The sequence below is a fragment of the Canis lupus genome, chromosome 3 (genome assembly GCF_048164855.1).
Source record: "Canis lupus baileyi chromosome 3, mCanLup2.hap1, whole genome shotgun sequence".
Taxonomy (NCBI): Eukaryota; Metazoa; Chordata; class Mammalia; order Carnivora; family Canidae; genus Canis; species Canis lupus.
In genome coordinates, this window is record NC_132840.1 from 65,657,444 (window position 1) to 65,669,969 (window position 12,526).

The window sequence follows — 12,526 nt, forward strand, 5'->3', positions numbered from 1 at the left end:
CTTTAAGATCTGATATTCAATTCAATGCATTCTAATTCAACAAATATTTTTTAAGAGGCTGGGTTGCTGGGATTACATCTGTGAAGAAGATAGATATGGCATATGTTCTCTGACATTATATTGAAAATTTCTCTCATGTTCTTCTTGAACTTTTAAAATTTCATTTTTTATATTTAAATCATTGATTCATCTGGAATTAGTTGTGATATAAGGAATGAAACAAGGATATGATTTTGTCATTTCCTAGGTGGTGGCCCTGTTGTTTATTTATCTTTTAATTCCAATATAGTTGACAGACAGTGCTATATTAGTTTAAGGTGTACAATACAGTGATTCAACAATTCTATACATTACTCAGTGCTCATCAAGGTAAGTGCACTTCTTAATCTCCTTCACCTATTTCGTATGCCCCCCACCTCCGCCTCTCTGGTAGCCATCAGTTTGTTCTCCATAGTTAAGTCTGTTTTTTGGTTTGTCTCTTTATTTTTCCCTTGTTCATTTGTTTCATTTCTTAAATTCCACATGTAGGTGAAATCATACATATTTGTCTTTCTCTGACTTATTTTGCTTAGTATTATAGTCTCTAGATCTATCCATGTTGTGGCAAATGGCAAGATTTCTTTCTATTTTATGGCTGAATAATATTCCATTACACATATTATATGCATATAATATTCCATTACATATATATGTAAATATATATTTGGAATACTATTCTGTTACATATGTATGTATATATATGTATATGTGTATTCCATTACATATACATATATATGTCTTTTTTATCCATTCATCTGTTGATGACATCTGGGTTGCTCTCATAATTTGACTGTTGTAAATAATGCTGCAATAAACTGAGGGATGCATATACCCTTTCAAATGAGTGTTTTTGTGTTTTTTAGGTAAGTACCCAGTAGTGGAATTACTAGATATATGGCAATTCTATTTTTAACTTTTTGAGGCACTTCCTTTCTGTTTTCCATAGTGGTTGCGCCATTTACATTCCTACCAACAGTGCATGAGGGTTCCTTTTTCTCTCCATATCCCCACCAACACTTGTTTCTTGTGTTTTTAATTTTTAGCCATTCTAACAGGTATGAGATGACACTGCACTGTGGTTTCCATTTGTTATTTTCTTGACAGTATTATAGATTGTCTTTTCATGTGTCTGTTGGCCATGTGTACGTCTTCTTTGGAGAAATGTTTGTTCATGTCTTCTACCCATTTTAAAATTGGATTATTTGGTAGTTTGTTGGTGTTGAGTTATGTAAATTCTTTCTATATTTTGGATACTAACCCTTTATCAGATATGTCATTTGTGAATATCTCCTCCCATTCCATATGTTACCTTTTAATTTTGTTGATTATTTCCTTTGCTGTAGAGATTTTTTCATTTTGTTATAGTCCCCATGTTTTATTTTTGCTTTTGTTCCCCTTGCCTCAGGAGACTTATCTAGAAAGATATTGCAACAGCCAATGTCCATTGCTTGTTTTTTGAATAAGCCATCTCTTTCCCTCCATTCACAATACTCCCTTTGCTTTGCAGAGTTCTTCCCTTGTATTATGATGGTATTTTGTTCTAAGTGGAAAATCTTCTTACTGTTATTTCAATGGCAAAAAATTATGTGGTGACCTGTTTCAAGACAAAAATTTTATATTAAAATCATCCCACACCTTATTGAAATTAATATAACTTCAGTAATTAATACTTAGCTATAATTACATGACATAACAAAACCAAGTTTCATTAATTTATTTTTCTATAACATGGTTGTATACCTATAGCCATTCATCTCTTTCATAACTATTGGATGCTGTTGCAATCTTAAAATAATCCTCATAGATAAAGTATTCATATTATTCTCATTATTTAAGTAATTGAATTTTTAAGTAAAAAAAATCAGTGAAATCTATGTAAATGAATAACTACAATGTACTAGAGAATTTTAGGGGAAAACCCAGTAGAATATGCACCAAGTACACAACTTAAAGAATCTGCCTGTTGGCTCCAATTTCATAGCACTCTGTTGCTCAGAGGGAATCCTAATTGATCTTTTTTTAATAAACTTTTTTTAAAAAGATTTTATTTATTTATTCATGAGAGAAAGAGAGAGAGAGAGAGAGAGAGAGAGAGACAGGCAGAGACACAGGCAGAATGAGAAGCAGGCTCTATGCAAGGAGCCTGATGTGGGACTCGATCCTGAGTCTTCAGGATCACGCCCAGGGCTGAAGGTGGCACTAAACCACTGAGCCACCCAGGCTGCCCCTAATTGATCTTAAATACAAATGAAGTCTCATAAGCCAAAGCAGGAGTACTAAATGAAATTCCTCATAAGTTGAACTCTTACCATTTGAATGGCTATACTAAATCCAGTTTTCATTTGTGTCTACTTCTGAACTCACTATCCTGTTTTATTATCAGTCTGCTTATTTATGTACCACTATCATACTCTTCTAATAACTGTAACTTGATTATATGTTTTATTGTCAGATAGAGCTAGTCCTCCTTCAGTACTTCTCTTTTTCCAGAATTTTCTGTTTTATCTCTATGTGTTTAGTTTTCCAGGTAAACTTTAGAAACACCATTGTTTAGTTATTAAAAATATCTACTGATATTTTATTGAAATTTCTTGAGATCTATAATTACTTTCTAGTGAATTAATTTCATTTTGATATTGAATCTGCAAGGACAAAAAACAAGTTATGTTCTTTCATTTACTTATATTTTCTTTTTGGTACAGAATTTAAAAACTTCATATAATATAATCTTGCATATTTCTTGTTGAGATTATTTCTAGGTCTTTATTCTTTTAGCTGCTGCTTAAACAAGATCTTTTCTAACTGGTTATTATCTTGTATACAGAGTGACTATTAACTTTTGTATACTAATTTTGTTATCAAGTTAAGTGAATTATGATACTGTTATAAATTTTCAATAGTTTTCCCAAGCTTCCCAGTTATATAATTATATAATTTTTCCACTGATTTATCACGTTTAGGGATTAGCACAGCTAGGAAGTATTTATGTGTTAAGAAAATTTTCTTTTTATTAAGAGTGGATTTGGAATTATGTCATTTGTCATCTTTTTGTCTATGGAGATAATGATATGATTTTTCTCTTTTGACTTATTAAGAATTATTAATATGATGATTTATATCAAAAGATATCTAATATTGAACATTCTTACATTCTTTGAGTTAACCACACTTAGAAATGGTGATTTATTCTTTCAGTAGACTGTGTATTCTATTTACTGATGTTTTATTTAGGATTATTGCATTGGTATTTCATAAATAGATTTTTGTGTGTACCATCTTTTCCCATCAATATTACACTAGCTTCTTAAAAAGAATATTCTGAAATAGTTTAGAGTGTTGTAATTACATATATAAAAGATTGGTACAATCACTTCTAAAACATCTAGACACCTAATGTTTCTGTAATTTAATGTTCACTATCAAATTTTTTTTTTCATTTATCTCCCTGTTGGTTTAAATTCAACTAGTAGTAGGCTTTTATTTCAAGCAAAAGTAGCTTTTCTTCTTTGGTTTTGCACATTTGTTTTTTTTTTTTATTTTTGCCACTATATTTATATGACAGTTATCTGATGTGGAGGACTACTGGTGGCTCATCGAAATCCATTATTTCTTGTCCTTGGGCACACACTTTAATTCCATTCTCAGCCTGCCTTGAAGTTAGGTATGCCATATATCTGGGCTCTAGACAAAGGAATATGAATGGAAACGATATGTACCAATTTTAGGCTTAGCTTTTGAAAACTCTACATCCACCTACTGTGAGCCAGGTACCATTCTGGGAATGTGGCTAGGGTAGTCCAGGAAGACCAACTCCCTGTTCTCCTTGAGGTTTATAGTGAGCTTGAGGGAACATGATGTGAAGAGAAGGAAAATCTGGGCTAAAGACAATAGTATGATTGAAACTCAGGAGTGTGAACGGGAGGCAGTACAGGAGAGAGCATGTAGATTGGTGTGACCAGTATGTAAATGCAAGAGGTGACCGGGTGGGATGGTGAGATATGAAGCTACTGTGATGCACAAGGACCAGGTGGCTCAAGGCCTGGCTAAGGAGTTGAGTGTAATATGACAGATATATTTGCAGGTGTGCAATGTCAGGCACATCACCCAGCCAGTGACACAGAGAGTGGACTGGATTTGTGTTGCCCAGGAACCTGGAGAGTCATTCAGTAAGTGTCGAGGGTAGGAGGGCAGGGTTGAGAGGAGGGACTGTTATAGGGTACAGTCAATAAACTGTTGTTACCCACCAGATGTGTGGGGTGAAAGAAAGGAGGGAATGAGAGTGAATGCCAGGTTCTTAGTATAGATAGACCACCTTAGTATAGATAGTCACCTACTTGGACAGGTATACAGGACAGAAAGTAGGTTTTATCCACATTCTATTCCACAGGATTGAAAACATTCTAATTTACCCAGTATCTATCAATTAAATGGTTGCTTATCTAAAACCCCTAAAATTTAGAGGAAAATGCTTGATGACATCTTTAGTTGGTATAGAAACCATAAATGGTCAGTTTGTATAAATTTTTTGGATATGTTTTTCCTCTTGCCTTTCAGGTAAAATTGAATAAAAGATATAGGTTCAATGTGTTTAATTATTAAGAAAAAGTTTTCGGGGATCCCTGGGTGGCTCAGCGGTTTAGCGCCTCTTTGACCCAGGGTGTGATCCTGGGGTCCCGGGATCAAGTTCCACATCAGGGTCCCTACATGGAGCCTGCTTCTCCCTCTGCCTGTGTATCTGCCTCTCTTTCTCTCTGTGTCTCTCATGAATAAATAAATAAAATCTTTTAAAAAATTTTCAAAGTATTGTTGTACCTTACTTTAATGATGTTTCATGCTCTGTTCACAAATTTTTGCTTTATTTACCTGCAAGTAGAACTGAATAAGCATGATTTCTAAGCGGATAGTTTATTCACAGCTTTCTTTAGAATTTAAAAACTGTGTCAAAGTTGCCAATAGAAAGTGTTTTCTGTCTTCTATTAATGTCTTTTCACACTTTTTACTACAGGCTGTTATCATTCTTACAGGAAGTGAATAGTTATGAATCATAAGTCTCACAGTTCAGCATAATAGTAATTGGCATTTCAGAAAGGTATCTGTCAAAGGTAAATTTGGACACATGTGTGAATGATACTTTATATTCATAAGTTTTAGTGAAACAAGGTTTTATTTTTTATTTTTCTTAATAATAAATTTATTTTTTATTGATATTCAATTTGCCAACATACAGAATAACACCCAGTGCTCATCCCGTCAAGTGCCCACCTCAGTGCCCATCACCCAGTCACCCCCACTCCCCGCCCACTTCCCTTTCCATCACCCCTAGTTCATTTCCCAGAGTCAGGAGTCTTTCATATTCTGTCTCCCTTTCTGATATTTCCCACTCATTTTTCCTCCTTTCACTATTTTTTATATTCCCCAAATGAATGAGACCATATAATGTTTGTCCTTCTCCGATTGACTTACTTCACTCAGCATAATACCCTCCAGTTCCATCCACGTCGAAGCAAATGGTGGGTATTTGTCATTTCTAATGGCTGAGGAATATTCCATTGTATACATAAACCACATCTTCTTTATCCACTCATCTTTCGATGGACACCGAGGCTCCTTCCACAGTTTGGCTATTGTGGACATTGCTGCTATAAATATCGGGGTGCAGGTGTCCCGGTGAGTGAAACAAGTTTTTAAAGTAAAGGGAAACTTGTCTGTGAAGGCTCCCTGGATTTGACTTGTAGGTTAATAATAGGGGATATTTTTCTATTTTCTTATCATTAGGTTCAAAACCATACAATGATATGAGGAGAGTAGATCACTTCTCATATACTTTCTATTCTCACCTTCTCTTACTACCTTTAAAAATTCACATTCATTTAAGATTAACCCAAAATATGGCAACTGAAATATTAGAAGCAATTCACAATGCTAAAATTACACCAAGAGAAAAAAATTCTCATCAATTAACGCTTTGATGCAATGAGGCTTCTTTGTTTGTTTGTTTTTAATAAGTTTCATGTTACAAAATATGTAGAATGTTATTTTCCACAAATGTTTGTTTTTAAATGTAGTTGTATGTGCTTTACCTATTTTGGAAATACACAAAGTTATTAAAATACTTTTGATTTCATTTGGATATTTTACATATTTTCTTATGGAGTTTTACATATTTTCTTAACTCTTCACAGGTTTTGAATTTAGAGATTTACTGTATTATGCATGAGACAGCACTTATTGTGCCTTTTTTTTTATAAGCATAGCTATTTTTTTTTTTTTTGAGGATTCCTCAGACTAAATGTTTACTTTTCATAGCATGGTTCCATAATTCCTAGGTAATCCTTCATGTGTGCTAGGCAAAATAAATCTTTAATTTCACTAAAACATGATTCTGATTTTGGTTGGTGACATTCTTTCTTTGCCAGGTTTTTTTCATATTTAGGTCTATGAATTTTTTTTCTAGAATGCCATCTGTCTATTCTTTTATCTTCTCTGAAACTGCCAGCATTCTTAGGCAAATGTGTAGGGAAGTGAGGCATATTCCAGAAAAAGAATGTGTGTTCTAAGATATTTAAACCAAACTACATGGCTAAGCATATCAAAAGCTGATCTAATACTAGACAATAGCATCAAAGCAAACTTCCTTTTCCTTATTGTCAATGTTATTTCTATAGTTTTTTTTTTTTCTGGGTGCATTACTTTAAACAACTTTTTATTTTGAGATAATTACAGACTTACATGCAGTTATAAGAAATAACACAGAAAGATTCTGACCACATTTAATCCCCTTTCCCTCCAATGATAACATCTTGCTAAACTGTAGTACAATATCACAACCAGGATATTGACGTTGATGTTGCACATTAATCTTATTCAAATATCCTTGATTTTAAATGTACTCATTTTTGTGTGTTGTATGTTTTTAGTTCTATACAATTTTAACACTTGTAGGTTTCTATATCTGCTGCCGTTGTTGAGATACAGACCATTTCTGTCACCACAAAGATCCTTTGTCTTCCCTCTTATAATGACACGTTCCTCTCATCTATCTTGTAACAATTTGTCATTTCCAAAATGTAGAAGTAGGGTCATACAATATATAAATGAATTTCCCCCTTATTCATACAGTTCCTTGGAGATTTATCCAGATTATTGCATATATCAATAGTTCATTCTTTTTTATTGTTGAGTAGTATTTCATGGTATTGGATGTACCACAGATTGTTCATCTCTTCATGCACTGAAAGACACAAAGATTGTTTCCAGTTTGGGGCTATTACAAAAAAATCTGCTATAAGCATTTGCACAGAGGTTTTTATTTCAACATAATTTTCTCTGTAATAAATGCCCAAGAGTACAATCACTGGGTTGTATAGTAATTGAATGTTTAGTTTTAGAAGAAACTGCCAAACTATTTGCCAGAGTGACTACCATTTTTCATCTTCAACAGCAATAGATGAGTGTTCCAGTTTTTCTACATTTTGTCAGTCTTTGGTGTTGTTACTACTTTTTATTTTACTCACTCATATAGGTATTACCATAGTTTGTGTCTACTTGCTTTTTATATCATTGCTTTTCTATACCTTTTTTTCTTTGATTTTTTTTTTTTACTCTTTATTATTTCTTTTGTCCTACTTGGTTTGGGTTTACTTTGCTCTTCTTTTCCTAGCTTCTTAAAGTAGGAATTTATCATTGATTTGTGATCCTTCTTTTTTTTTCTTTCCCTTTCAGCACAGCTTTAGCTGCATCTCATGTATTTTGGTGGTGTGCTTTTATTTGTATTCTCTCTATCCTTTTACCTTCTCTGAAGCTGCCAGCATTCTTAGGCTTTATGTATTTTTAGATTTTTATTTTGGGATTTTTTCTCTGATCCATGGACTATTTAGAAGTGTGTTAATTTCCAAGTGTTCAGAGATTTTCCTCATGTCTTCCTGCTCTTGGTTTCTAGTTTGGTTCCATTATGGTTAGAGAACTTTATGTGAATTCAGTGTTTTTTAATTAGTTGAGGTTTGTCTTATGGATGAGGACATGATCTATCTTGGTGAATGTTCCATAACTACTTGGAAAAAAGCATATGTATTCTTCTGCTGTTGGGCAAAGTGTTCTCTATATGTCAGTTAGATCCTGTTGGTTAATTGCATTGTTCAATTCTATATCCTTCCTAATTTTCTATCTAGTAGTTCTATTATTTGTTGAGAGTGAGATGTAAAATCTCTAATCTTCATGTGGCATAATATACACTTGTTTCTTTATTTATTCGTCTGTTCTTCTGCCCCTCTGGAATGTCAGCTTTCTGAGGGCAGAAATTTGTGTCTATTTCATTCAATCTGTATGTTAGTATATTGGATCCAGTATACTTGAATGTGGTAAAGAAGAATTAAGGAAAACTACATCTTTGTTTGAGGGACTATCTCTCATTCATCTTGGTTTTAGTGCTTGGAACAAGCACTGGCTTGAGTAGGTGTTTTAGTGATGTCTGTGGAATGACCAGATACATTTCCTGGATGATCCATTCCTACATGCTGGGAGGCCTGTCAGACATGTTGTTTCTCGAAAAGCCCCACTTTGATTTGGCTTCTGCAAGGTTGGTATTGTTGCTTGGTAAGCTCTCTGGGGAAGTGGCCATGGCAGGTGGCTTCCCTGGAAGGTAGCAGCTGACACTTGAGATCTATCTCTTCCTTTGTTTTGTAAAGTTTTCATGGCACAGCTGAGAATATTTGCAGAATTTTGCCCAGTGTTGTCGAATTACATTTTAGAATTTTGTTCAATATTGTGGAATTACATTTTAGAGCTTTGCCATCTCATTATACAGCAATTTGGGTGGTTGTGGGTGAAGATTGTGGATGATGATTCTGGCCATTTTGTGTGTCTATAACTCTTCAGTGTGGGCTGGAGAAAGCTTTCAGGGAGTTTAAGGAGCAACGGTATATTTTACTGTTATAAAATGATAAGAATGTCAGGATGGCATTAAAGGTCAGCTATGGATAGAAAGCAGGCCCTCAAATCAGGCAGATTAGGTTCAAATTCTAGCCCTCCTACTCAATAGTTGTGCAACCATTAGTTAGGTTAATATTTTTACCTCAACTCTTGTCTCTCTAAAGGGCAGATAGAAGTTTTTAGTTTGATCTAGTCCCACTTGCTCAGTTCTGATTTCGTTGCTTGTGTGTTAGGTGTCATAGCCAGAAAATCATTACCAAGACTATGTCAAGGAGCTTTATTCCTATTTTTTATTCTAGGAGTTTCATGGTTTCAGGTCTTACGTTTAAGTCTTTAATACATTTTGAGTTAATTTTTGATTGTGGTATAAGATTGGGGTCTGGTTTCATTCTTGTACATTGACTATCCAGTTACCCCAGCACCATTTTTTGAAGAGACTGTCTCTTTTCATTGAGCCTTTTTGGCTTCCTTCTCGAATAATTGTTGATAGTATATGCTTAGATTTATTTCTGGGCTCTCAATTCTGTTGCCTTGGTCTACTTGTTTTTATACCAGCATCCATAATATTTTGATAACTATAGCTTGATAGTATAGCTTGGAACCAGGAAGTGTGAAGCCTCCTAAAAGAAACCACCAACAAAGTAAAAAGACAACCTACAGAACAGAAAAAAAATTGCAAACTATATATCTAATATGGGGTTAATAATCAAAATGTATAAAGAACTCATACCAGAGCAAAAAGTCAAATAACCCAATTAAAAGAGACCTGAGCAAAGGACCTGAGTAGAAATTTCTTCAAAGAAGATAAATGAAAGTTGCAAAGATACATGAAAAGATGTTCAACATCACTAGCCATTAGGAAAATATAAATTAAAACCACAATGAGCTACCTCTTTGGACCTGTTGCATAGCCATTGTCAAAAAGACAAGAGATAACAAATGTTGGTGAGGATGTGGAGAAAAAGGGAGCCCTGTGCCCTGTTGGTAAATTGGTATAAGCACTATGGAAAACAGTATTGAGGATCCTCAAAAAATTAAAAATAGAACTACCATATTATCCAATAATTCCACTTCTGGAGATATGTCCAAAGGAAACAAAAACACTAACTTGAAATCTTTATCTTCATGTTCATACTAGCATTACTGACAACATCCAGGACACAGACACAGTTTGGGTGTTCATCAATGGATGAATGGATTGTGAAGTTGTGTTGTATTTACAGTGAAATATTATTAAGCCATATTAAAACAAGGAAATCCTACTATTTGTGAGAACATGGATGGGCCTTGAGCACATTATGCTAAGTGAAATAAGTCAAAGGCAATGTGTGATCCCACTAATATGTGGAATTAAACAAAACAAGACAAAAGTCATAGAAAGAGAGATCAGACTTATGGTTATCATAGGTTGGAAGAGGAGGAATTGGAGAAAGGTGGTCAAAAGACATAAACTTCCAACTGTTAGATAAATAAGTCCTAGTATGTGATATACAGCACGATGACTACAGCTGACACTGCTGTAGGATAGATTGGAAAGTTGTTAAGAGAGTAAATCCTAAGAATTCTCATCACAAGAAGAAATAAACTTTTTCTTCTTTCTTTCCTTCTTTCTTTGTATCTATATGAGAAGATGGATGTTGACTGAACTTATTGTTGTACTCATTTCACAATATATGTAAATCACACCATCATGCTGAACACCTTAAACTTATACAATGATGCATGTCAATTATTTCCCAATAAAACTGGAAAAAATAAAGTGGGGAAAGTTATTGAATAAGTTACATTACAGAAAGATTGAATGAAATTAAAATGTCTAAAATGGAATCTGTCATAAATTAGGCAATTGACAAATATTAATTTATTTAATTCCTAGTATTTTTGACATGTAAAAAATGGAGTCTCTCCATTTCCAAAAGCATTTATCTCCTTTGTCTATGTTATGATTTAGCATTGCTTACAGTCCATTGTGGGACTCAGAGAATCTGGCATAGACAACAATAGTGGATATTCAGACACTTCTGATGAAAATAAACATACAGAGGGAAATGAGGAAAGCAAGCTAGACATGGGCATACATCCCTGTAAAAGAATAGATGGAATTCAAAAGTGGTTGCAATAAGTATAGCCACAGAACTATCTGTGTCTGCTGATTACATGCTATCCACTCAGTTTCATTGTCAGATTGCAGGTGTCCTTAAAAGAGGATCTTTGTCATATCTATAGTTTCAGGTTTCCTAAACTGTATAAAATATCCATTGGATATTTTATAAGTAACATTTCCACTTGTTCTCATCTTTTGTAGTCCACAAGGACTGCAGTGCTTTTAGGGAACTTAGAAATAAAGAAAGATTTCCCTGTTAGGCAACTAAAATATTAATGCATAATGAACCAGGACAAATATGTGTAATTCTTTATTAAAGTCAAGATTTTTCCTAGGAGCTGTAACCTGATTGAAGGCTAAGTTGCCCAAAGAAGTCATTAAAATTTTGAGTCCTAGAACACCCTTTATTTTGACTGCAGGATTATGAATCAATAGTCTGATTATAGTTTGTTTCCCTCTTCAGCATGGTACAAGAATGGTGCACCAGTTAGAAGATCAAATGAGTTTGATCCCTTGGAAATTTTATTTCTTATTTAAAAATAATAAAGATTGTTCTTTGTCTTATAAACTTTGTTATTGTGCTATACTCTTGATGTGCAGACAAAATTAAGTTTCTGGATCTTTAAGGCCATGGGCTAGGCCATTGACCAATGTAGTTCTTTTGGGAAATCTATTCTGGGAGGCCTCTAGTGAGGCAATATGCTAGTTTGACACATGATAACTCTAAGCTCATCACTGGTTCTTCTGGTCCTCCTTGAAACATGAAACAATGTGAGTATTAAAAGTAACCAATTTAAAAAAAAACTAAAAGATTTAGATCTGGAATGACTTCATGTTCTTTTTTATATTTGCTAGTGAAATTACTGTAAAGTCTGAAAAAATCCTAAGATACTGTTGAGTATTACCTTTTCCACTTAATGCAGGAATCCTTTTTACTATCTCTAGCATATCATTAGGCCTCTGACTGAAGCTCATTATCTCATGAAATAGCCTCTTTAAAGAACACTTATGTTAACTTTATGTATCATGAAATACACAGATCTGAACTTACACTTAGATGAGTTTTACACTTAGATGAGTCAACACAGGTGCATATGCCTGTGTAACCACGACTTCAAACAAAATATAGAACATTATCTCCTCATTTTTCAAACGTGTGATTATTAGACTATTATTTCATATGTTAAAGTACAATCTATTTGGAACTTCCCATGCTAGTTTTATTTCTTTCCTCTGAAGCATGTGTAATCAGCTTGATTTCTCTTTTCCTTGACAGTTCTAGTTCTTCAAATATTTTAAGATTGAATATGAAGTTATAGACTCGTCAGAATGTAAAAAGTATTACATGTTTTGACATGATTCCAGAACATAAGTCAACCTATTTTTTCTAAGGAATTCTGGTGAAGTGGAACCTCCTGCTTTCCATGTGTTAATTGTGTGATCTTGGGAAAATTT